Source organism: Natator depressus, chromosome 1, assembly GCF_965152275.1.
Source record: "Natator depressus isolate rNatDep1 chromosome 1, rNatDep2.hap1, whole genome shotgun sequence".
NCBI classification, from domain to species: domain Eukaryota; kingdom Metazoa; phylum Chordata; order Testudines; family Cheloniidae; genus Natator; species Natator depressus.
Genome location: NC_134234.1, coordinates 92,221,341 through 92,249,139, shown reverse-complemented (window position 1 = coordinate 92,249,139; position 27,799 = coordinate 92,221,341). Strand labels below are relative to the sequence as shown.

Genomic DNA, 27,799 nt, shown 5'->3' with positions numbered 1-27,799 from the left:
TTGGGTTAATGTCACCTAATCCTACTTCTTTGGCTAGGGATCTTACAGTTATAACATTTTGGTTTATTTCCTTCCCCAGTGATGCTTTTTTGATGGTATCATCATCATCTGCTTCTGCTTCTACTCTTTTCTTTTTCCCCCTACTTTGTATCCATTTCCTTCTCTAATAGACTCTTCTTCTCCAGCCCCAACAGCTACTCCAGCCAACTAGCCCTCTTTTACTCTGGGCTTCCTCTCTTTATAGAACCCATGCAGCTCCTCCCCCAAACTAGGACTCATCTTTAACTGGTCCTGGCTTATACTCCAAGCACAACCAGATATGTTAACTGACCTTTGAGACCCACATTAACCCTTTCACTACCTGTGTAGAGTAAACACCCCATCACACCATCCTAAATGTTTCCTTGCTTAATTTAATCCCATTATTCTTAGCTATACCCCCTTTAATCCCTTAAACCATTCTTACCTCTTATTGGTTCTGGTCTAATTCCGTGAGCCTCCAATCCTAGCTCTTGGGCTACATCTTTAGTATCCTTTATGTGCTATTGGTGGTTTCCAGACATCTGACTGGTATTTCACTTACCAACTGTTAATCACAAGAGCACTCCCCAGAAGCCAGCGGAAATGGTATGAAGTAGAGAATGCATCAATAACCAATCACATTGCACATTACGACTTTATGATATTTTGATGCTATTGTTCTATCACTCTCTGCTCTCTTTGCCCACCACTGCTCTAGTTCAATAGATGCTAGAATATTTTACCATCTTGGCCTTGGGGTGAATGAGTCCAAACCTCTATTGTTCTCAGGCAGTACCTGACTCATCTCGGATTCCATGTCATGACAGTTGAGGTCTTACTCCAGGAAGAGTAGCTTTGATTAAAAAAAAATTCCAACTCCAGCACTGTGAATGAAGTCCAAGTTCTATCCTGATCTGAAGATTAATCTTAATAACAGATTTTAAAGCCACAGTCTAGAACAGATTTTAAGGTAATCCAATCTGACCTCCTGCATAACACAAGGACATAAAATTTCACCCAGTGATTCCTTCACTGAGCCCATAAAAGATCTTAGTGGTGAACTCCTGTGTGAGAGATTACATCTTCTGACGTACTTGTGACTCTTTTTTGTATTTTCATCCTGTAGTTAGCACCTTAAACTAATGGCAGGAATGGAAGTAAAAAGGGGAACTCACAAGCTAATGGAGAGGGATTTAGGTACATTTTGGCACAACACGAATCGTAGTAAACTCACATTCTTGTTGCCATGAAAATGCCAGCCACATAGATGTGAACTGGCATTCTCAAATATTTTCTTGACTCTGACTTCATAAATCAGTACAAATTGCTCTTCTAGTCCTCCCCCTTTGGATAGTATATACCAGGGATCGGCAACCTTTGGCATGCAGCCCATCAGGGAAATCCGCTGGTGGGCCGGAACGGTTTGTTTACCTGCAGCGTCCACAGGTTCGACCGATCGCAGTTCCCACTGGCCATGGTTCATTGTTCCTGGCCAATGGGGGCTGTGGGAAGTGGTGTGGGCCGAGGGATGTGCTGGCTGCCACTTCCTGCAGCCCCCAATGGCTGGGAACGACGAACTGCGGCCAGTGGGAGCTGCGTTCAGCCGAACCTGTGGATGCTGCAGGTAAACAAACTGTCCCGGACTGCCAATGGATTTCCCTGATGGGCCATGTGTCAAAGGTTGCCAATCCCTGGTATATACTCAGCCTCACAGTATGTGCCAGTGCAATTGTCCTCTTGTGCAGTAACATGTGTTGATGACTTGTGCTACAGTGTAAGAGCTGGAACAAGTGTAGTGCCTCAAAAATATGAAAAGTCAAGGTTATTTAGGCTATGAGTCATTTCACTATAAGGCCTAAAGTGTGCAAGAAAAGATTAAGCCAAACTGTTAAATCATGTGGGGAAAAGGTAAATGAAAATAGACAGCCAATTGCTGGTTAGACAGACATTCACTAAATCCTTAATCTACTAAAGTTGGTTTTACCTTACACATTTGAAACTCACTTAATTGCAGAAAGTATCACTCAAGCTGAGAACTAATAATTTCTTCTCAAAACAAATCCCTACTTCACTGCACACATTTGATAAACCCTTTTAAAGTGGTGGAACATTGGGACATACACGAGCTGCCTTTTAATCGTGTCTGCTTAATTAAGATTTTAATCTTTTGTTTCTGTACTAATAGTGCAGGTCATTTATCAGCTATTGGCCTGCATGATAAACTTGATTATCTTGATTTCTACTCTCCCAGTCAACATAATTGTAGGAAATTGGACAGGTTATTAAAACTGTATTTTATTCTGTTGCACTACTGAATGACAAATCTACTGTTAGAGGTCATGCTTTTTATGGTGAAAATTTCTATTCCATTTCTATTGAGATCCTTTGTTTTCTATTTCCCACTTTCTTTCCATTTGGTTATCTCTGAAACCAAGAAGTTGTGCATGCCTCGAGTTGTGCTCCCACAATTGTTTACAGTGAATACTTAAACATCTGATGCTACTCAAGTGTGAAATTAATCATGAAGCTGCGTTACTTGTGTGGCATCTAATGAGGCCTCTCCACAATAGGCGATATGCCAAGAATTATGTTTGCTGCTGAAACTAGTTTGGGTAGGATTTGCAGTTTTCTGGGTCCTATTGAAGCATTCTCTGTCCTGATGTAATAGAGGCAGAATACTATTTTCTGTTCATTTTGTTACCAAGCTGTGTGTAAGCATTGTCATCCTTTTTAGTACACCTACAGAATTTAATTAATTTTAACATATTAACATAAATACAAAAGGTATACACAGAGCCATCATCCTAATGTAGAAAGTCCAGCGGGACTGCTTACAACTGATTTAAAAAAGAAACTCCATCTCAAGGAGAATAAAAGTATCATCCAGAAAGTGTGTGCAAAATTATGCTCTCCGTTATATCTGTATAAATCTGGAGTAATTCTGTACAAGTCTGTGCTTCTGAAGAAAGGCCCTTTATCCTCTCTTCAAGATCACAGAAAAGATCTTCAAAATGTAGTTTTTCAATTCTTTGCACATTCTTAATGTAAGAACAGTATCTTTTCCTGAGATCATACATTACTAGGCTATAATCTTACATAATATGGGTATTCTATTAGAGTTCTTTGAGATCTCAAATCAAATGGAGCAGAAAGCTTCAGCATCTTATTAAATAACTGCTAAACCAGGAGAACTTTAGTAATCAGCACCTCTGTTGCTTACCAGTTATACCTACAGTTCTTACAAAAAATATTTTATGGAAATTTAGGATTCATAGTACTAAGAATCTTTCCCCTTCCTCCTCTCCTCTTTCCTGAGTCTAGATCCTCATCTTCCATCTTAACTACTGCAATTTTTGCCCCTGCCGTGGCCTCCCCTTCAACCAATTTTTCCCCTCCAGGCCAATCAAAATGCAAGCTGCCATCATCTTTCTTTCCAGTTGCTGTCACCATATTACTCCCGCACCCTTTGGATTCCTTCTCTGGCTCCCCTTTTCACCTACTCCAAGTTCCAGTTTCTTCTCATCGTGACAGCCCTTCACAGCTCCTCCCTCTGTGCTCATTTTCTTTCAGTTCTTTTAGTGTCACCACAGCCTCCACCATTTGGGCAATTGTTCCATCCTTAACTGCTTGTTTGTTCTTCTTTCACACAACTGTCTTCATGCCTTCTTCCATGCTACCCCGCTTCATATGGAATGCCTTAGCCAGCTGATCCTTTAGGCTACTATCTTCTCCTCAAAACACACAGCCTCTATGATGTCTTCAGGATACTTTGAGAGGCCAAGTGGGTGCAGCTGAAGTGTAACATATCCATTATTTGAAAAGATTAGATAATGCTTTAATCTATTTGCCTGCATCTTTCTGCTCCACCCTCCATATGTTGATTGTCTTCCATAAATTGTAAACTCCGCGGGGTAGGCAATGTTGTCTTATATGTTTGTGCACCATCTAGAACAATGTGCCTCAAATTCTGAGTGGGACATCTGAGTATGATAGCAATACAAATTAAAATAAATAAATAAATAAAATTATTCATGTGTCATAGATTCTTCCTCTTTGGCAATTTAATTTTAAATCAGCACACCACTATTGCTGGCAGCTCTGTGCCAGGACTTTGGGAATGGATACTACTAGAGGACTAGACAAATCCCCCAAACTTGCTAACTAAGACTGTGATATCCTTAATCTGCTTAACAGCATATTACTTGACAAGTACTCCCATTCATTAAATGGAACTATTGTAGAGTAAAATACCATTTCTGCATCATCCTATAACTCAATCTAAATTCACCATAATTGTGTCGACAGGAAAAAATTTCAATAGAGCCTTAAGGATTTAGGCTCATAAATTCCATTTTCAAAGGAGACTTAGGTATTCATTCTTGCCAATTTGGAGCTGTTCCACTGTATAAAAATAACTACCTGTAATTATTCAGTGGCCAGAGAGAGAGAGAGACTCTGCAGGTTAGTGTACTCACCTGGAATGTGGAAGATACAGGCTCAAGTTCCTGCTCCAAATCAGGTAGATTTGGGGGATTCAAATGTGGGTATCCCACATCGTAGGTGAGTGCCTAAACCCACTGAGCTATTTGGTTTTCTGGATACATGGATGGCTATTACCAACTCCCTCCCCACTTGTCTTTTGTGTGGACCGAAAGCCTGTAGGTGAGCTCACAGTTTGCCATCAGGGGTATAGGTGCGTAAATATCTATTTTTGAGAGTCCCTCTTCAGGGCCACTGGGGTTTGCATTAGGGCTTCTAGCAGCTTCTTATTTGTGGGGTGGTGTCAGAACTTAGGTATTTTTATACACACTTTCAAGGGAAATTTAGACGCCATGCAGACTTGGGTTATGTAGCAGCTGATAGGTAGTCTTAAAATGTCAGTGGCACTTACATGTTGGACTTAGGTGCCTAAAGAGGCATTTAGGCATGTCAATCATTTAGGTCTAGATTTTCAAAGGTATTTAGGCACTTAAGATGCAGATAGGTGCTTAGTGTGATTTTCAAAGGCATTTAAGCAGGTTAGGTGCCTACCTCCTATTGAAATAAGAGGGATGTAGGCACATCACCTGATTAAGTGCTTTTAAAGTGGGTGGGTGCGCATAGATGATGCCAAGAATACTGTTTCTCAGGTACTAGGCTGGTTGGTGGGTCTTACTCACATGCTCAAGGTCTCACTAATTGGCATATGTGGGTGTGATGGGGTATATCTACCCCGAACTGGCCCTGCAGGGGTTAACTGTGCATTGCAGCCTGAGGAAGCCATGCCCCTCCGTTCCTGCTGGGCATGCTCAGCCTGGAGACAGAGTATAAAGGGGGAAGCAGCCCAGCTCAGTTTGGCTGGACCACTGAGGAGAATGGACGGTTATTGCAAGCTCCCTCCACAGAGCTCTGGGAGCCCCACTTCACAAAGGCCAGGCTCACTGAAACCCAGGTGGACACCAGATGGTCAGTGCAGACCTTGCCAGCAGATGACCTCAGAGACACAGAGGATCCATGGACCTCTGTACTGGGAGACTGGGTAGGAAGTGGTCCAGGGGAAATAGATACTAGTCCGGTTGTAGGACCAGGAGACTCATCAGCATGTTTCAGTGGAAGCCCTGTTGACCCAGTGATGGGACCCCCCCAGCCACTGTTAGGGTTCTGGGCTGGGACTGGGTGGAACAGGTAGGCCCAGGTCCTCCTACCCACTGCTGCCACCCCACATCAGGGTGTTAGCTTCCCACCACCTTAGGCCTAGAAGCTTGCGGTTGTCCACCGTTCACCAGAGACTATTGAGACTGTTTGCTGCTCTGCCCTACCTGAGGGCCTGAGCACCCCAGGCTGTCCTGAGAGCAAGGTTAGCCCAAAGACTCTGACCACTAGGTCACCCTCTCCCGTTTTCTGGCTTAGGCCATCAGAGAGACTCTAGCAGTCGGGGTGTAAGCTCCAGGGCCCGCTCTACCATTTTTGCAGCCCCAAGCAGGATGTCTGAAGACAGAAGCTGCTGCCAAATTGCCGCCGCGGTGCAGCCTGCAGAGTAGGGCTGCCACCGAATTGCTGCCCAGGCAGCCAAAGGAAAGAGGCTGCTGCTGAATTGCCACCACTGCGTTAAGACGAGACGCCGCCCTGACGGCACATGGACTGCTGCCCCTTTCACAGTGCCGCCCCAAGCACCTGCTTGGAATGCTGGTGCCGGCTCTGGTAAGCTCCCTGCTGACTATACAAACACCCATTGATAGGGTGTATCTACCCCACAACAGTGGGATCAGTAAGGAATTTTCCCCAGTCAGATTGACAGGGACCTTGGGGTTGGGGTTGCCTTTGTCTGCAGCATGGGGCACTGATCATTTGCTAGGATCATCTGGGTATATCTCACTTAGGCCTTGTCTACACTGCAGAGTTTTGACAGCAAAAAGCAGCTTTTGGCAGGAAAACAGTGGAGGTGTACACACTGCAATGCCACTCTTGGCGACAAAACTCTGCAGTTTTGGCAACAAAATAAAACCACCTCGTTGGGAGACATAGGGCTTTTTGCGGCAAAGTTAAAGTGACAAAGTGTCAGTGTAGACACTGCCGTTTGTTATATCGCCTGAACTGGCCTTCCCCAGTATCCCACAATGCCTGTCGTGACTACTCTGCTCACTGTTTTGAATTCGGCTGTCCTGCAGGGATGTGCCCCTCCCCTTTCAAAGCTCTGTGAAGTTCTGACAGCTCAGCTTGCTGCTCAGCTCCAGAACAAAGAGCAAATTATTAATGTGGAATGCTCCTGCTCCTGCACTACAAACACAGAGGCAGACAAGCATGCAGGGGCGTGTGTGTGTGCGTGTGTGTGTGAGAGAGACACTGATTTGCTGTGCAGAGCCAGGGAGGGAGGTGGGGGCTGATGTCAAGGGTGTCCCTTTCCGTCTTCCTCAGGACTGGTTGCTTTCAACAGCTGTCTGAACTTAGAGACTGCATGCCAACACACTTACTCTCCTCCAATACACTCTGTCTCTCTCACATACATCCCTCCCATACTCTCTTGTACATTCTTCCAACACACACTCTGTCTCTCCCCCGCCCCCACCACACACACTCCTTGTCACACGCTCTCCCCCTGTTTCCCCACTTCAGTTGAAAAGCAGCTCGCAATCTAGTAGGATGCCCACGGAACGATGGGATTGAGAAACATGCATCATGTGACGCTGTACCTGCCCTTGAGGCATTGCAAACCCTTCCTAAAGCACCCTGCGACCAGTTGCACAGTGGCATAGTTACCCACAGTGCACTTCTCTCTGTGTCAATGAAAGAGCTGCTAGTATAGATGCACTCTGCCAACACAAGGAGGATAGTGTGGACAGGCAACAGCAGTTTAATTAAAGAGCTTTAATTAAAGTGGCATAACTTTGGTGACAAAACTCTGCAGTGTGAACATAGCCTTAATGAATTCCTTGCCGTTTCAGGGGTCTTGGACACTGGTGTTCTTTAGTCCCTCCCTCCTGTGCTCTGCCTGTGTCACAAAATGGTTTAGTCTCCTGAGGGCTAATACTTTGGTCTAATTCTGGTTGTTGGCTTGGTGTGGGGATAGCTGCATAGTGTTTAGTGACCTGTGATATACAGGAGGTCAGAATAGATGATTTGGTGATCCCTGCTGGTCTTAAACTCTATGAAAATGCCACCTTTCAGAGCTCAGCCAGTACTGTAGCTTTAAATACACATTGTACCCACTGTATGTTTCTGTTCTTTGTGTGTTTGTAAAAATAAAGCCCAAACCAAGAAAATGCTATTCTATCTACACACATGCACACAATTCAACCTCAGACTGGCAATACTAGTTATTTATTTGGGTCCAGTTATCCAACCAGGCTGAGCACATGCAGCCCCACTCAACCACAGCTGAAGATTTTAATTGACTTGAATGAACTACTAGATAACTACGTGAAGCTAAGCCACAGTGTAAAGAACAAAACCAAACAAATAAAAAACCCTTTGAACACATGGGGCTCCACTGTACTCAAATAAACTTTCTTTGATTATATAGTAGAAACAGAAATGTGCCAATTAAATGATTCAATGCTACAGCTGACTGACCTCATTGTTAAGTTTCAATATCACAATGGAACTTCATTAAGGTTCTCCCCAATACGAGTTGCAACCTAGAGGTAAATTTTGTCCCAAATATCTCATGCTGTTAAGTGATTGATTATTAGGGCTTGTCTACATGGTTCAGCAAAGTGCTCTAGAGGGCTGTGATATGTAGAGCACTCTAATGTATTGCAATCTAACTTCCCCATGTAGACCCTGCTGGCACACTCTAACAAGTAAATAATTGGCATTAATGTAATCCTGTTTTAAACAGCAGTGAAATCCTGGCTCAACTGAAGTCAATGGTGAAAATCCTATTGATTGCAGTGAAGCCAGGATTTCACCCCAGGTACTTCTTGTTTCACAAGGTGTTATCTGGCTTATTTTATTAATAACCACAAAGTACCATAAAGAACTCTAGGGTCCAAAGTATTATTGTTAATTATGTGAATAGGATGCAAACAACATGCCATAGAAATGGGCTTGCTGTGCCACTAACATATTGTTTAGAATAATGGACATGTATTCCACTCTCTCTATTTATATTACACTATCAAAATGGAAGGCTTACATAAAAAATTACTTAATCTCAATGCCAAATTACCTTTGTACTAAAATAATTCTTGAATCAATTGGAACAAGTTATGTCCATTCAAATGTTTGAAGCATTTTCTGACTCTCATATTGTTAATCATGTGAGCAATTTACTGTTCCTTCCCTTTAATTAGCCAGTTTGAAATAATGCAGTATTAGCTAAATCACCCACTGATAGCAAAGAGAATTCTAAATTATATTATGCATTTTGTTAGGATACTGAGTACAGCTTGTCTAGGTAGGGCAGTGCAGTTTCATTTCAGTTGTTAGATGTGTCTGCTCCAGATCATTGATTCCTATTGGAATTCCGAGCTTGTCTTTTAGTATGTACTTCTTTTCCCTAGAAAATGCTTTTGTAAGCTGCTGACCCTGTTTCATCAGCCCAAGAAGGATTAAAAGAAATAGACTCTGGGGGCAGACGGCCCTGTTACAACTTGTCTCCAGATTTACCTTTCTAAAATTCTGTTACACTCTCTTTATCTTTATCTTCATCTTTAGCATTTCTCCCATCCCTTTCTCCTCTGTCACTAGACAAATTAAGCCCACGTCATCAGTGACTGAAAGTCATGTTACCAGTACATCTGACTGTTTGGTATGATGGGGGAAATGAAAGTATGGTAGAGCTACTCCAGACTTACATTCTGAAACCTAAAGCCACACATACACATGGTACCTAATTTCAGATTTCTTCACAAATTTCAATTGCAACCAAGGCTCGTTGACAGAGTCACTAGTTGTAACTTTGGCCTCAATGGGTGAAGTTGGGTTCTCAACATGTGTGAAAATTAGGCAGGTCTGTATGGTTTGGGAGCCTAACTTTAGGCTTCTGTTTTTGAAAATCTTGGCCCTTTCATGAGCACTCAGTTTGAATATTCTGTTGTTTGCTTTACCTTTCAATGGGGGCAGCATTAGTTTTCTCAAAGTAACACCTGTCATGTGATCAATCGTGGTAAAATAATAAAACTTTTCAGAGAATAATTTTCTGGACAGTGAACATTTTCGGTGTGATCATCTGTTAAAGGAATAAAACTGGTAATTAAGAACGGCATCTTGGGTCAAGACTCAGAAATCCACTATAATTCTGATCCAAATGTTATAACAGGCAAGAAGACATGACAAGCATTCTCATTAAGACTCTGCTCCATCTCCAGCTCAATAAAAGGGAAGATTAGTGATGCAACCTATACATGAAGGGCAGAGTGTTATGATTAGCCATGCTGGGGATGGGGAAGAGATGTAGCTCCTGGATATTATTGTTGTTATTATTTATTATTTGTATTACCATAGCGCTGAGGAGCCCTAGTCACGGAGCAGGACCCCAGTGTGCTAGGTGCTGTACAAACATAGAACAAAAAGATGATCCTGCCTTGTGCCGTTTGCAATCCAAGTATAAGACAAGAGACAACAGATAGATGAGGGAGTACAAAGAAACAACGAGACAATATTGAGCAGCCTGATAGGCAGTGGTCTAATTATTGTCAAGTTTTCTGTTAGCATCACAGCAAAGGAGAGTTTGGAGGAGGAATTTGAAAGTGAATAATAAGGTAGCTTTGCAGATGTTTATAGGGAGCTTCTCCCAAGTGTGCAGGGCAGCATGAGAGAAGGCACAGAGGCGTTTGTTTGAAAATTTAATGAGTGGGCAGTGGAGGCTGGCATGGCATGATGAGTCAATCGGAGGCAAGCATCAATATTGAAGGAGAGATGACAAGTAGGGTGGGTATTGACTGTGAAGGGCTTTGAAAGTGAATACTTATGTTTGATGCAATAAAGAAAGGGGAGCCAGTGGAGGGAATCATGAAGTGGGGTGACATGGCTAGAAAATGATCTTTGCAGCAGCATTCTGAATAGAATTTGTCTAGGCCTGAGAGAAGGATGATGTAGAAATTGAGACATGAGATGATGGGAGTTTGGACAAGATTTTTAGCTGTGTGGGTGGATAGGAAAGGTCATATTTTAGAGTGTTATGCAGAATGATAGGTTTAGATATAGTCTGGATGAGCTAGAGAGATGTATCTGATGTACCTTTCCCAGGTAAATTATCTTTTGAAATCTGGTGGGGAGCATGTGGAGCGATGTCCTTTGTCATACTTGCCTAAAAGATGTAGGCAGTGAAACTGCTATCTCTGTAATAGTCCCCATCCTAACATTATCCAGAAACACTTCTTGTGGGCTGCTAGTGCAGTCAACAGCTTTAGCCTGCCTTCAGCCGTGAGTGTTGGCAGCTAGATTATGCAAAGGGGGATGGATGATTCCTTGCGCTCTCTGCTCCAGCACACCAATTTATCCCAAAGGCTTTCAAAAATTTCTGAGATTTCAGCAAAGCCTTCTGGAAATTGGGAAGATCAACAAGACAGAAGAATGACATTGGGAAGAGGATGAAAGGCAAGAAAAGCGACTCAGAAAGAAGACTTGCTGAATTCTGAAAACGTGCAGATAAACTTTGAATAAGTATTTACATTTCTGGTAGTTCACCTGTCACTTTGGGCTACCTGATTTTTAAAAAGGGCCTTGACACAGCCCCTGTTTTTGAGGTGAAAATTTGTACCTGCAAATTATTGTGCCCATACTTTTGCACCCAAATGCAACTGTAAGTGCAAACCCTACTATTTACACATCTGGAAGTGCTCCCTTTATGAATGTAATCAAGTTCTTTGAGAATTTGGTAGGTAAGTAGTAAGACTTGTGTCCTCAAAAAACTAGGAATACAAAAAGGCTGATTCAATCAACTGTGAGTGTAAAACAATGAGGGAGGCCAGCACTGAAAATCTGGGCCTATATTGTAGGCAATATCTAACTGTGGAATTGGTAATTAGAAAAACTCTCCCTTCCTACCCTAATAGGATTTATTCCTCATCCAAATTGCAGTGCTATAGAAGATTAGAACCATAGAGTTAGTATTCTTAAATATTGTACTATAGGGAAACAAATACTGTGAAATAACAGTGGGTTGTTAAATTGTGTGCAGGAAACAGAGAATAAGTTTAAGTGTGAGGTTTCATCTTCAGAGCTTGCTTTAGTCAAGAAGATTGAGGAAAGAAAGTACAAATTGTAGGAAAGCTTTATTGTTTTACACAATATGATTATTTCTTAAAAAGTGATAGTTGAGAAGCATTGTTTAATGTTCGTTCAGGGTAATGAATACAATACAATAGCCACTCATTCAGCAAAAGACTGTTTCAAACCAATGCACACATGTTCTGATAAATGAATTTTTATTGTGCAATTTTATTATATTACAGAGCTGCTAATTCTAGTATTATCTCCATCTACCAATTTCTTTTACGAGTTAGCAGTAATATAATATTGTAGAGAAAACAATCAGAAATACATGTTTTTTCTGTTAATATAGAACTGATGCTAAGGAACAGCTGTTCTTTTACCATATTCAGCTGCTTCAGTTACAACAATCATCCATTTAATAGCTGAACACCTGTCTCTTATTATATTTGATAGAAATTGTTAATTTCATTTAATCCCCAATCCTTTTTCCCGTTTTAAAAATGTTGTATTTCTCTAATGCACATTTACATGGTCTACTACATTAATTCTTTTATTTAATTTTGAGAACCTTAAAAATTATTAGGAAATTAATTTTTCAGGAATGGAATGTTTCTCAGTTACAGCATAACTGAGTTAAATGTTACCGCTTGCTCTCGCTTCTTGATGACACATGACAAAATGAAAAGGTTTCCCTAGAATTAAGAGTTCAATTACTTTTACAGTGTTAATCATAGATCATTATGTAGGAAGATAAGTGTGTGCTCCTCAAACACTTTCCTACTACTGCATGTCACTAAAATGAAGGTATTATGAGCTCGGTAAGCCCGCTGACTAATACAGGATGTAAGTAATAAATAGAGAATAAAGGAATTTGAGTTAACATCACTAGGTCTTTTGTTAATTTCAGTGATAAAGAGAAACAGTGACATAGCACCTATAGCTATATACAACTCCCCCCCCCCCCCCCGGTTCCTCAGATGTTCTTGTTAAACCCTGGATTTGTGCTGGAAATGGCCCACCCTGATTATCATACACATTGTAAGGAGAGTGGTCACTTGGATAAGCTATTACCAACAGGAGAGTGGGTTTGTGTGTGTGGAAAAGGGGCGGGGGTGGGGAAGAAAACCTGGATTTGTGCTGGAAATGGCCCACCTTGATTATCATACACATTGTAAGGAGAGTGATCACTTTAGATAAGCTATTACCAGCAGGAGAGTGGGGTGGGGGGAGAGAAAACCTTTTGTAGTGGTAAACACCCATTTTTTCATGGTTTGTATGTATAAGAACATCTTCTGTATTTTCCACAGTATGCATCCGATGAAGTGAGCTGTAGCTCACGAAAGCTTATGCTCAAATAAATTGGTTAGTCTCTAAGGTGCCACAAGTACTCCTTTTCTTTTTGCGAATACAGACTAACACGGCTGTTACTCTGAAACCTACTCTAAAGATGTGACCCTTCCACCCTGCTGTCTCAGAACTGCCTTGGGATACTTTTCGGGTATTGAAAACACTCTTACGATATATGCTTTTTGTATTTAGAATAATGTTGACTCTTCAGATAAATAGATGCTTTTCTGTTGTGCTTTTGGCTTCTTGATATGTCAAAGGGAACTGATCAATTACTTCCTCCTCTATCCCATAAAAATATAAGTTTTCTTAGCTCAAATATAGGATATGGGAACATAGGAAGGGCGATACTGGATCACACTAGTGGGTTATTTAGTCTAGTAGCCTGTCACTAACAATGATCCATATCAGATGCTTCAGAAGAAGACCCAAGAAACCCTGCAGCAGGCTGTTACAGGTTGGGAAAGTGTCTTCCTAATCCCCATTAGTTCATGTCCTGAAGCATGAGGGTTTATATCCATTGAGGAACACTTTCTTGTGTTTTTTTTTAAATGTTGCTATTGTAACTGGATATTCTTGTAATCCATATAAAACAAGAGTGAGACTAATGCATTTGTAGAACCTCTCCCTAGGCCTGCTGGTTTTCATAATGTCTCTGAGGAAAGTGAATTTGAGGCAGGGCTATTTGTTTGCATGTTTAATTGTATGATACAGCTGGAATCACTGTATAGATGAGCACATCAGTATGGTGAAGAAAATTACTGTACATGAAGCTAAAAAGATCACAGGCTTTATAGGAGGAATATCAATATTCAAATTTTGTATCTGCTAATATTATGCTTCCAGCAGAAAGTAGGCTTGGTTTCTCTCTCACACTTTATCTAGGTCTGTTGGAACTCATATTTTATTTTACAAGCAGATTTATTGGCTACATTCATTGTGCAGTGCATTGTTTTCGGTTGCATATGACTTTTCCCCTCATTGATCACTGTCTGGAATATATGATAGTATTTACTTAACGTGGATAATAGCACTGTGTGCTTATAATAGTGGCTTATACCCACAGATCTCAAAATGCTTTATAAATGTAGGTATTCTCCCTATTTTAGAAATGAGAAAGGTGAATTATAGAAAAATTAAATTATTGCCAAGATCACGCAGCGAGGCTCTAACAGGAGTTCTGTCTTCTAACTATACTAAACCAGGTTTCTTCCCATAACTGCTGTTATGCTTGCAAGTACCCTACACATTAATAGTTGAATGGTTTTGTCCATGGTTAATCAGTGGGGGGCCATCTTTGTGATTGCTCATGAGTTGTAACAGAAGAAAAGTAAAAACATTTACATTTGTTTTCTGTGTGCTTATTTTTTCAGCTTATGTTGTTTATTACACTGTTTCCTCATATGATCTTGTAAGCAGAGTCAGGATGAGCTCCACCCTGATATCTGGAGGTGAGGTGTGGCAAGTTGTGGAAAAGAACTTCAGGGGCCGATCTCATTTGCATAGGTACACCCACCCCGCCTAGAATGAGGCCATAGCTGCCCAAATGGTCACTTTGGCTGCTGTGGGATCCCCAGTGTCTCTGTTATTGGGGCAGGAAGAATAAATTGTTATTACCCTGATTATGGGAATCAAGGACAGTGGAACTGTACTTGGCCTTTTGTTATGATGGAGGGACTCGCCATCAACTAAGTAGCACTTGCTAGGCAAGGGACATGGGTTCCAAAACTCTGTGAATTGAGAGAGGCTGGGGACAGGTATTAATATTTGGTGGCATAGGCCCCCCATGCTAATTGCACTTCCTCCTCTGTGGAATATCAGAGCTAATTTTGATTCTATTAGGAGTCTAGTTACAGGCTGCTGAGCTGAATTCACTTTGGGCTAATGGTGCACCAGCACTGAGGCTCCCCTACTACAAGCTGAAATCACAAAAGAGCTAAACTTACTAAGAGCTGAAATCACTGAGTGTTGTGTTAAGTAGTGGGGGAGCCTGAAGATATATGGTGGAGCAGTTTGCGGGACGGTGAGCAGAGCGGCTTGTGGAGCAGAGCGGTTTGTTGGATGTCTTGAGCAGCTCATGGGGCGGCTGGCAGAGCGGAGCCCCATGGAGAGGTGGGGCCATCAGCTTTGGACCATGTAAGGTGACCCTTAAACCTCCCCCCCCCCATCTCCACCCAGGTTGGGAGGTAAAACTCTGCAGATGAACTTTCGAACTCTGGGGCTGCCCTGACCAGGGACAGAGACTTTTGGGTCGTTGGACTTTTGGGACTTTGGGTGATTTTGGGTTGCTGGACTCAAGAACCAAAGGGAAAGGACATGCCCCAATTTGCTTGGGGTGGGTTTTTTGCTCATGCTGTGTTATGAATCCTGTTGGTGGTGTTTCCCCAACATAATGCCACATTGTTTCTCTCTGTTATTAAAAGGCTTTTTGCTACACTCAGACTCTGTGCTTGCGAGAGGGGAAGTATTGCCTCTTGGAGGCACCCAGAGGGGGTGGTATATATTTGTCCCAGGTCACTGGGTGGGGGCTCGAGCCGGTTTTGCTTTGTGTTATTGGAATGGAACCCCTAGATACTGAACCCAGCCCTTGTTGCTGTCAACTCTGACGGGCAGAAGGGTTACAATCTAATGATCATAATACACATTTTCAGCCAATGGACAGAAATCTGACTCAGAAACTATTGAGATGTTTGAAATAGGACAACCCATTACCACACCCATCATCAGAGACAAGAAGAACTGCTTGTTATATCCCCTGTTTGTTGTACTGACCTCTTGTCTGTCATTTTATACTTCAGTTGTAAGCTCTTTCAGGAGGGGACCATCTCTTTGAGTTATGTATAATGTCTAGGGGCTGGGACCTCTAGTCACGATTGCAGTACAAATAATAAATTCAAACACATTATATTTAGATATCCCTACTACCAGATATATCCAGCTAGTTTTAAAACAACCAGCACTGCAGTTGAATGAATTGATCCATGGCTAATCAGTGTGGGCCAGATTTGAGACTAGTCTCTGAGCATTAATAGAATAAAAGCAAATAATATATACACTGTACCTGTTAACAACTCTCCCAGGGTGATAATCCCTACCCCCACCCCTCGTGTGGTGGACCAGCATCATTGCAAGGTCCAGGCACCACTTAACTCCTACTTTAGCCCTCAAAATAGGGGCCTTGAGCTGATCCTATGTACAGACATGAATTTCAGTTTATGTGAATATGAAATTTTTAAAAATGGCATACAGTAATCAAATTCACATAATGTCCTTGTGACAGGTTTCCTCCGGGATGCCACCTGGGACTGGGGTACCATTGAGTCTGCCTGACCCACCAGTCTGGTCTCCCTTTACACTGTACTGCTGTGACAGGCCCTCAAGAGCTCTCTAGTGCACATACAGGAAGGGACACACCCAGCTGCAGCTACATACAGATGCTGAGATCAGCTCTTCATGGGAAGGCTTCAGCTCCCATTGGCCGGGAACGACAAACCGCGGCCACTGGGAGCTGCGGGCGGCCGTGCCTGCAGATGGTCAATGTAAACAAACTGTCTCGCAGCTTGCCAGAGTATTACCCTGACGGGCCGTGTGCAGGTTGCCTATCACTGACCTAGACCATCTCGGACAGGTTTTTGTCCTATCTGTTTTTAAAAACTTCCAGCGATGGGGATTCCACAACCTCCCTTGGAAGACAATTAGCTACCCTTAGAGCTAGAAATCATTTCCTAATATATCACCTAAATCTCCCTTGCGGTAGACTACACCCATTACTTCTTGTCCTACCTTCAGTGGACATAGAGAACAACTGATCACCATCATCTTTATAACAGGTCTTAAGATAGTTGAAGACTGTTATCAAGTTCCCACTCAGTCTGCTTTTCTCAAGACTAAACATTGCCAAGTTTTTTTTAACCTTTCCTCATAGGTCAGATTTTCTAAACCTTTTAATTATTTTTGTTACCCTCCTCTGGACTCTCTCCAATTTGTCCACATCTTTCCTAAAGTGTGGCACCCAAAACTGGACACAATACTCCAGCTGAGGCCTCACCAGTGCAGAATAGAGCCGGACAATTACCTCCCATGTCTTACATCTGACACTCCTGTTAATACACCCCAGAATGATATTAGCCTTTTTTGCAGCTGCATCCTATTGTTGATTCATATTCAGTTTGTGATCCACTATAACCCCAGATCCTTTCCAGCAGAGCTAACACCTACCCAGTTATTCCTCATTTTGTATTTATGTATTTGATTTTTCCTTCTCAGTGAAGTACTTTGCACTTGTCTTTGTTGAATTTCATCTTGATGAATTCTCCAATTCTTCAATTTGTCAAGGTCATTTTGAACTCTATTCCTGTCCTTCAATGTGCTTGCAACCCCTCCCAGCTGGGCGTCATCTGCTTCCCATCTGACGGTATGTCTACATTTCTGTTAGAAGTGTGACTGCAGCATGTGCAGAAATACCCAAGCCAGCTAGCTCAAATAGCAATTGGAGTGAAGCTGTGTTAGCATGGGCATCAGTACAGGCTAGCCCTTCAAGTACATATCTGGGTTGGCTTGTGACAGCCCTTTGACTTCAGTGGGACACAGATTTCACCCACTTATTTCAATAACATAACTGGTGTTATACCTTTATCATTTTTTCTACACTCATTGGGTACTATATGCTATTTGCATGGTCTTCTTCTGATTTGATCAGTAAAAAACCCTCTCATTCTGAAGGAGGAAAAAAATGCTAATTATTTTCCAGAGTTCATTGATGATCTGTTTCCCAAAATTTCCCATTTCAATTATGTCGTGTTTGTTCCTTTTATGCCAATGGCAACCTGTTCTCTAGCTTTGCTACTTTGTCTTCATTATCACTAGTTTTTGTTCACTTACAGACTTTATTAGTCAAGCTAATAACCGTGAGTTGTAGTTCATTAACTGAATCTTTATTCTCAATGGTTTTAATAAAAAGGTTCACATTTACTCCTTTAATCATCTTCAGAAGTAATTAATTCCTTTCAGAGGTGCATTTGTTTTTCTTCTGTTATCTCGCTCTGTAAGATGTTAATGGTGATTTTATTATTAATAACCAGGAAATTGCTGAATGCTTAATACTGTTATTATTATGGATGGCAAGTTGAGTATACATCACAGCTAAAGCAGACAATGGGAAATCTTAATGCCAGACAAAATCAAAATACTTTTGCCTGTGGACGACTTTGTAAATGGTTTTCCTTAGATTCTTTTGATTGTTTTTTCCTCCATTCTTCTTGCGGCCCTTTTGTGCACATAACTGTCATTGAACTCAATGAGAGTTCTGCAAGGACTTCTGAATGCAGCTTAATTTGTCTCACTCAGCCTGTGTTCTCTAAGGCAGAAAAAAGAGATTTGGACAAATGTTCTACATTTTCAGATTTTTCCAAACTAAGTGTTGTGTAACCCTTCTGCCCGTCAGAGTTGGCAGCAACAAGGGCCGGGTTCAGTATCTAGGGGTTCCATTCCAATAACACAAAGCAAAACCGGCTCGAGCCCCCACCCAGTGACCTGGGACAAATATATACCACCCCCGCTGGGTGCCTCCAAGAGGCAATACTTCCCCTCTCGCAAGCACAGAGTCTGAGTGTAGCAAAAAGCCTTTTAATAACAGAGAGAAACAATGTGGCATTATGTTGGGGAGACACCACCACGAAGATTCATAACACAGCATGAGCGAAAAACCCACCCCAAGCAAATTGGGGCATGTCCTTTCCCTTTGGTTCTTGAGTCTAGCAACCCAAAATCACCCAAAGTCCCAAAAGTCCAACGACCCAAAAGTCTCTGTCCCTGGTCAGGGCAGCCCCAGAGTTCGAAAGTTCATCTGCAGAGTTTTACCTCCCAACCTGGGTGGAGATGGGGGGGGGGAGGTTTAAGGGTCACCTTACATGGTCCAAAGCTGATGGCCCCACCTCTCCATGGGGCTCCGCTCTGCCAGCTGCCCCATGAGCTGCTCAAGACATCCAACAAACCGCTCTGCTCCACAAGCCGCTCTGCTCACCGTCCCGCAAACTGCTCCACCATATATCTTCAGGCTCCCCCACTACTTAACACAACACTCAGTGATTTCAGCTCTTAGTAAGTTTAGCTCTTTTGTGATTTCAACTTGTAGTAGGGGAGCCACAGTGCTGGTACACCATTAGCCCAAAGTGAATTCAGCTCAGCAGCCTGTAACTAGACTCCTAAGGGAATCAAAATTAGCTCTGATATTCCACAGTGGAGAGAGGAGGAAGTGCAATTAGCCTCAGCAGGGGACCCATACCACCAAGTATTAATACCTATCTCCAGCCTCTCTCCATTCACTGGGTTTTGGAACCCACGATCCTTGCCTAGCGAGTGCTGCTTAGTTGATGGTGAGTCCCTCCATCCTAACAAAAGGCCAAGTACAGTTCCACTGTCCTTGATTCACATAATCAGGATAATAACTGTTTATTCCTGCCCCAATAACAGAGAAACTGGGGCTCCTACAGAAGCCAAAGTGAGCATCTAGGCAGGCTGGGTGTACCTATGCAAATGAGATCAGCCCCTGAAGTTCTTTTCCACAACCCACCATGACTCACCACCAGATGTGAGGGTAGAGCTCATCCTGACTCCGCTTACAGTTGGATTGTGCAACCCTTATTTATGCAGGTGAGCACTTGCTCACATGAGTATTCCCACTGATGTCAATGAGACTACTTATGTGAGTAAGCACAATCAAGCCCAAAGGTTCCACTAACATAACTCACAGTGAGTTGTACCTTACTATGCAGGTAATCCTGATGAAGTCAATGGGACAGCTGGCGAGTTATAGAATCTGGCCCCATGACAGTATATACCAGTGACAGGGATTAGCAATCATAAGTAGAACAGGCCAAAATTTTTGAACAATATTTTTAAAATAGTCTTTAAAAAACTTCATAATTTTAATAAAAACTGACTTTTTCAAAACTTCATGTTTCACAAAGTTTTTTGTAACTTCTTTATCAAAATGGTTATTGAAACTTCATTTACTAAAAACCACTTTATAGGAGACAAAAATCTTTAACTGTTTTGATAATGTGGTACATAAAAATTGTGATTAAATTATCATGTACAATTTTTAAAAGGGTCTAAACTCTACAAAAGGGAAATAAACATCAACATTTTGAAGACATATTTTTTTTTTACATTATCCCCCCTCCCTCCAGTAGCTGCAGTTGTCAGGTTTTAGGTACAGTTAGCCAAATACATACTTGTAGCCCAGACCATAAAACTCATTCCAGTTCTGCCACTAAATCAGCTAGAAGAAGGAAGCAGGAAGAAGGAATACATAATGGAGCAGAGCTGGCATACAAATATATACAAGGGAGCACTTCATACTGTTGAAGTATTAGACAAAGGCTGGCTGAAGAAGTCAGCACCTCACAGCTGCTGAATGTGCATCTACCTAACCAATGATGGACAGTAGTTGGGTCACTGACAAATGTAACAGTTAAGGGAAAGATTCTGTCCTAATTTAAACCATTGTAAATCTAAAGTAAGTCTATTGACCAGTGTAAAGCCAAGTAATTCTATTCTATTTTAGTGGTTACTCTGGATTTACACTAGAGTAACTGCATGCAGATTCTGACCCCATGAACTTTCCTTGTGTACATTAGTCCATCCTAACAGCACATGACAGAGTTGGGAATGTAGGGTTCCCCGCAAAGTGAAACTGACTAGCTCTGTAACCCTGAGCAGGTCACTTAATCATGATTCTACCCAAGATTCTTAACCTGACTGAGTCCTGTGAACTAGTCCCCTAATAAGAAGAGATACACAAGAGAAAGGAACCAGATGTCATTCACCCTCCACTGCGGGTACTAGCCTTACAAGGCTTAATGGGCCCATCCCTGGGAATATCTGAGGCCTCCATAGCAACCAAGAATAGCAGCAGCAGCAGGAGAGGCCTGTGCAGTGCCCCTATCCCATCCCCATTAAGTGTCACAGGCTCAGCCCCTGGATGTGAATGATGTCAGCAGAATGAGTTTTACAATTTGAAATCTGGACATTCTTTTCTGTCCGTGGTTTGACTTATGTCCTCCCACCTTACTTTCCCTCACAGTTCCTGCACTACCATATCTCACTCTCCCTACTGTCCACATTGCTCTTCATCCTTCACTCCCTTTTTTCTTCTCCCTGTCTGTACTTCCCCTTCAATGTTTATCCTTCCCTCTCTTTCTTTTCCTCTGCTTATGTTTACTCTCTTCCTTCAGTTTTCTGTCTCATCCATCCTATGCCTTCATTATATTTTTGGCCACGTTATATTTTGTACCCCTTTTCCTTACCCTTTATCTATTTTTTGTGTTTTTGGATTGTAAGCTCTTCAAGGCAGGGATCATGTTTTTGTACACCACATCACAAAATGGAATCCTTGTCCTGGTTGTGGATTTTGGGTACTTCTGTGGTATAGATAATAATGACAACAGTCAAAAATGTGAGATTTTTTCCCCCGCATCCATTCACCTTACACCTCCGTGCCTGATATAGCTTCATAGACACCCTATGGTGCTGTTTTGATTACCTGATTTTGTCCCAAGAATACCAGTTTATTTCCATGTAAATAGAAATTGATACTACAGTGTCTTGATTTAGGAAAGTAATTGTGAGCTATTTTGATGTGTAATAAGCACAACATACTGCAAAAAATGTTGGAGAAAAATGCACATAGTTTCATAGTACCTATTAATAAAGTCCATTAATACTTGCTGGAAACTTCAAAAACTTTTCCCTCTGTTTTTCTCCAGCTCTTAAAAAGCAATTTTTTAAAAATTGGCATAAACTACTTTAGAACTTTTGTTTTGAACTGAGTCCACAGGGATACGGATAATTTTTGCATCTCAGAGACAGGCAGTGTCTCAAAGAATAAGTCATTTCAAAGGCAAAATATACTATTGTGCCCACTGTTGGTCTGAATTATTCTTTGAAGAATCTGTAAAATGGCTATGTTAGAACTGAAAGAAACAAATCCCCCAAAATGCAATGCACAAGCATCTGAAAGCACTTATGAGATGAAGAGTGAGTTTTTAAGGTACCATTTAAGGACATCGTTATTACTCTATGAAGTATAATTCAACAAAGATGAAATAAAAAAGCTGGCTAAATTATTATTTGATTTTTTTTAAAACGTTTCTTTTTATTTTACGTTTCAATTATAGATAGGAATATGAAGTTAAAGAACTCATTAAGGCAGCAGATTGAGTAGTTCAATAAACAAAGTAGAAACAGGATATTCTCTCTCTTCTGTTATTTATTCTTCAAATAATATCAGTGTCTCACAAATCTATTGGGTAAGTCTATTGTGACTAATCTTGATTCTTTTTCTGGGAAATCCTCATTACATATGATTACTTTACAAAACCTTTAGTGGGAGAACTCCCAGTGTTTTAAGTGAATGAAAATGCCACACTAAACCAGAATTAAAAACTGAGTCATAAACACATGGCTGATTCTGATCAGAGTAGATGAACTGTGGATCCTTTTGTAGCCCATATCTATTGGCAATGGAACAGTCTTTACTCCAAATATTCTCCTCCAAATTCCTCAGATTAGCTTTTTTGATCTAGCATTTTTGAAGAATACTATTTTTTAACCATCTGAATTACGATTGGTGAACAAAATATAAGGTGCAAAAAGCACGTACACTGAAAGTGGTGGACAAATTGGAGAAAGTCCAGAGAAGAGCAACAAAAATGATTAAAGGTCTAGAAAAATGACCGATGAGGGAAGATTGAAAAAATTGGGTTTGTTTAGCCTGGAAAAGAGAAGACTGAGAGGGGACAGGATAACAGTTTTCAAGTACAGAAAAGGTTGTTACAAGGAGGAGGGACAAAAAATGTTGTTCTTAACCTCTGAGGATAGGACAAGAAGCAATGGGCTTAAATTGCAGCAAGGGAGGTTCAGGTTGGACATTAGGAAAAACTTTCTAACCGTCAGGGTGATTAATCACTGGAATAAATTACCTAGGGAGTTTGTGGAATCTCCATCATTGGAGATTTTTAAGAGCAGGTTAGAGAAACACCTGTCAGGGGAGGTCTAGATAATACTTAGTCCTGCCATGAGTGCAGGGGACTGGACTAGATGACTTCTTGAGGTCCCTTCCAGTCCTATTATTCTATGATTCTATGTCTGGGGCTGCCTCATGTGGTGCATGATGGCTAATTCTTCATTGCCTTGAACCTTGTAAAATGATATCATTCTGATAGTTTGTAATATGACTACACAAGGTGCAAGGCAATGGCAAATTCGGCTTTGAAAGTACCAGCACTTTAGAGGAATACAATGCTGAAAGGGTAAAGACCATGATTACTAACCGCAAATAGGTACAAGATTGGGTACGAACACTGCAGTCCAAAGAGCAGACAAGAGCAGAGAAGAAGGGGATCTGTTCCAAATTTTTTTAGAAGGCTTCCCTATATATCCCCTATATGTAAACCTTCCTCTATATACAAGACTGCATATATTTCTAAAAGATATAATAGAGCTTGTGGTGTATTGTGAAATCTGTGTTAAAATTTTGATCTATCACTTCAATTCTCAGGGCTTTTCCCAGTTCTGCTTGCAGACTAGCCGCTCTGAATGGAAGCATGGCATCAGAGTCAGTTCTACAGATAGCGTGGATCAGGGTGGGTTGAGTTGTGTCCCACTGGGTATGTGTACACTGCAGTGTAAGCCCAGGGTTAGTAGAACTCAATTTAGCAGACCCCCAATTTGTTAACCTAGGGCTTGAGCATGTACTGCAGTGGTGGGCAACCTGCGGCCCACAGGCCACATGTGGCCCATCAGAGTAATCTGATTGTGGGCTGCAAGACATTTTGCTGATGTTGACCGTCCGCAGGCACAGCCCCCCTCGCAGCTCCCAGTGGCCGTGGTTTGCTGTTCCCGGCCAATTGGAGCTGTGGGAAAACATGGGCCGCAGGAATGTGCTGGCTGCCACTTCCCACAGCTCCCATTGCCTGGGAACAGCAAACCATGGCCAGGCCAGTAGCATGTAGTGTGGAGTCATTGCATAACAAAGCATGGCAGCGTATGGTCCCGGTGTTTGGTGGCATTCAAGCAACATCCGTTCTTTATCTCTCTGTGTTATCCTCAGGCAAGTGATATCATTCATGGTCACCTGGTTGAAATAGGGTAATTTTATTAAGGGGACATTCAGAGGTGGCCGTTCCTGCTGGGCTGTTTCCTGTGGCTGTACAGAAATCTTCCCCGTTGTTAGCCACACAGTGAGGGGATGGGTGAAGCGATCATCCCAGAGAATTGGGGATGTGTGTGTGTGTGTGTGGGGGGTTAGTTGGGTTTGTGCTGCACGTTAACCTGAAAACCGCAGCCCCTCCTTTTAAATTGCCAACCCATTTTAAATGGCCAACCCAACGGCTGTTTGGTATGGGAAATGAGGGTGCTGCTGTTTGAAACCATTCCCACATGTTATGAAGGTTAAAGAAGCCAAAAGACTGTGGCTTACCATGGCTGCCTGCAAGCTGAATGCTGTTGCCCACCAGCCCTGCATGTGTGATCTCTCACACCAAACTGGCAGACCCTCAATATAAGAGGCAAAATGTGACTTTGTACCGAATGCACATGTGCTATGTAATGTTAACAGCAAGATGCAACCAGAAAGAGTCTACCCATTGTTCTCTAAAATGTGTCTTTTTAACTACTACTCTCCCTTTTCTTTCCTCCCACAGCTGAAAATGTTTCAACACTCACGCTATCATCTCCTTCCCAGAGGCTAGTGAAGATTAGAAGGTGAAAAAAACACACTCGCGATGAAGTGTTCTCTGAGCTCATGCAGTCTTCCCACACCGAAAGAGCCCAGCAGAATGCATGGAGGCAGACAATGTTAGAGTCCAGGAAAGCACAATATGAACGCGAGCACAGGTGGTCGGTTGAAGATGATAGGTGGCGTCAGCTTGCTGACAGAAGGCAGGAGTCAATGCTAGGCTACTGGAGGATCAAACTGATAGGCTCCGGAGTATGGCTGAGGTGCAGGAAAGGCAGCATGAGCACAAACCACTGCTACAGCCCCTATGTAACCAACTGCCCTCCTCCCCAAGTTCCATAGCCTCCTCACCCAGATGCCCAAGAACGTGGTGGGGGGGCCTCTGGGCACCCAAACACTCCACCCCAGAGGATTGCCCAAGCAACAGAAAGCAGGCATTCAATAAGTTTTAAAGTGCAGTTTGGCCTTGTCCTTCCCTCCTCCCCCATCCCTCCTGGGCTACCTTGGCAGTTATGCCCCTATTTGCATGATGAATTAATAAAGAATGCATGAATTTGAAGCAACAATGACTTTATTGCCTCTGCAAGCTGTGATTGAAGGCGGGAGGGGAGGGTGGTTAGCTTACAGGGAAGTAGAGTGAACCAAGGGGCGGGGGTTTTCATCAAGGAGAAACAAACTGAACTTTCACACCGTAACCTGGCCAGTCATGAAACTGGTTTTCAAAGCTTCTCTGATGCACACCGCACCCTCCTGTGCTCTTCTAACTGCCCTGGTGTCTGGCTGCACGTAATCAGCGGCCAGGTGATTTGCCTCAACCTCCCACCCCACCATAAACGTCTCCCCCTTACTCTCACAGATATTGTGGAGCGCACAGCAAGCAGTAATAACAATGGGAATATTGGTTTCACTGAGGTCTAACCGAGTCAGTAAACGGCACCAGCGCACTTTTAAACATCCAAATGCACATTCTACCATCATTCTGCACTTGCTCAGCCTATAGTTGAAGAGCTCTTGACTACTGTCCAGGGTGCCTGTGTAAGGCTTCATGAGCTGTGGCATTAAGGGTAGGCTGGGTCCCCAAGGATACCTATAGGCATTTCAACATCCCCAACGGTTATTTTCTGGTCTGGAAAGAGAGTCTCTTGCTGCAGCTGTTGAAATAGACCAGAGTTCCTGAAGATGCGAGCGTCATGTACCTTTCCCAGCCATCCCACGTTGATGTTGGTGAAACATCCCTTGTGATCCACCAGTGCTTGTAGCAGCATTGACAAGTACCCCTTGCGGTTTATGTATTTGCTGCGTTGGTGCTCCGGTGCCAAGACAGGGATATGTGTTTTGTCTATCACCCCACCAGAGTTAGGGAACCCCATTGCAGCAAAGCCATCCACTATGACCTGCACATTTCCCAGAGTCACTACCCTTGATAGCAGCAGCTCAGTGATTGCATTGCATCACAGAAGCCACCACAGTAGATTAGCCCACTCCAAATTGATTCCCGACTGACTGGTAGCTGTCTGGCATTGGAAGCTTCCACAGGGCTATCACCACTCGCTTGTGAACTGTGAGGGCTGCTCTCATCTTGGTATTCTGGTGCTTCAGGGCAGGGGAAAGCAAGTCACAAAGTTCCATGAAAGTGCCCTTACGCATGCGAAAGTTTTCCAGCCATTGGGAATCGTCCCAGACCTGCAACACTGTGCGGTCCCACCAGTCTGTGCTTGTTTCCCAGGCCCAGAATCGGCGTTCCACAGCATGAACCTGCCCCATTACCACCATGATGTTCACATTGGGGCCCGTACTTTGAGAGAAGTTTGTGTCCATGTCCTCATTACTCTCCTCACCGCGCTGCCATCGCCTACTCGCCTGCTTTTGCAGGTTCTGGTTCTGGTTCTGCATATACTGCTGGATAATGCGCATGGTGTTTAGAATGGTCATAACTGCCCTGGTGATCTGAGCGGGCTCCATGCTTGCCGTGGTATGGCATCTGCAGGAGAGCAGAGTGGCAGCGGAAGCGGCGGGTGGATGACGATGCTGACAGCAATATGGCGCCCACACAGAAAAGGGCACAAAACGATTGTCGGCCATTGCTTTCACTGGTGAGGAGCAAGGGGTAGGCTGGCAGCAGATGGTGCAGTATGACTGCTAGCTGTCATCTCCTGGGTGGTCACAGTGCTGCTGACTGGGAGAGCAGTTTGAGGCAGAATATCCCCCTCAAGGATTGAATTCACAACCCTGGGTTTAGCAGGCCAATGCTCAAACCACTGAGCTATCCCTCTGTCAATATTCCAGGCAGGACTGAATCTCCATTAGACAAAACTTAAAGAAGCAAATGACCTGAGTCACTCCCATTTATGTCCAGGCACCCCTGACAGACCTCACCGAGATCTGCCAGGAGCACCTATGTGTGCCCAGGCACCCCGACTGACCTCACCGAGGCCAGCCAAGAGCACCCAGAAGACAACGAGGACAGCTACCAGTCATAATGCACCATCTGCTGCCACAAGGCAATGAGCTGCTGCTGTGTAGCAATGCAGTCCCACGTCTGCCAGCACCCAGGAGATATATGGTGACTGTGAGCTGAGCGGGCTCCATGCTTGCCGTGGTAACCCAGGAAAAAAGGCACGAAACGATTGTCTGCTGTTGGTTTCATGGAGGGAGGGGGGCCTGATGACATGTACCCAGAACCACCCGTGACAATGTTTTTTGCCCCATCAGGCACTGGGATCTCAACCCTGAATTCCAATGGGCAGAGGAGACTGCGGGAACTGTGGGATAGCTACGCACAGTGCAATGCTCCGGCAGTCGATGCTAGGCTTGGTACTGTGGATGCACCCCACCGACTTAATGGTCTTAAGTGGGGACACACACAATCAACTGTATAAAATTGATTTCTAAAAAAACGACTTCTATAAAGTTGACCTAATTTCGTAGTGTAGACATAGCCTCAGAGCACAAGTCCAGTGGGGCTGTATCTACTCTGTGAGGCAATAGGGCTTGAGCCCTGGGTGCTGGCTTGACTCAGGCTTGGAACCTCCACCCCTGTGGGGTCCTGGGACC

The 27,799-nt window shown here is 43.0% G+C and overlaps 1 long non-coding RNA gene across 1 annotated transcript in view; it reads left to right on the top strand.

Moving 5' to 3' along the window:
- LOC141982449 (uncharacterized) overlaps positions 1–25,220 on the top strand; it is a 43,439-nt gene extending 18,219 nt beyond the window's left edge. The window contains exon 3 of the long non-coding RNA XR_012638085.1: positions 24,711–25,220. This is a non-coding gene — a long non-coding RNA (uncharacterized LOC141982449). The remainder of the gene's footprint in view (positions 1–24,710) is intronic.
- The last annotated feature ends 2,579 nt before the right edge of the window (positions 25,221–27,799 follow it).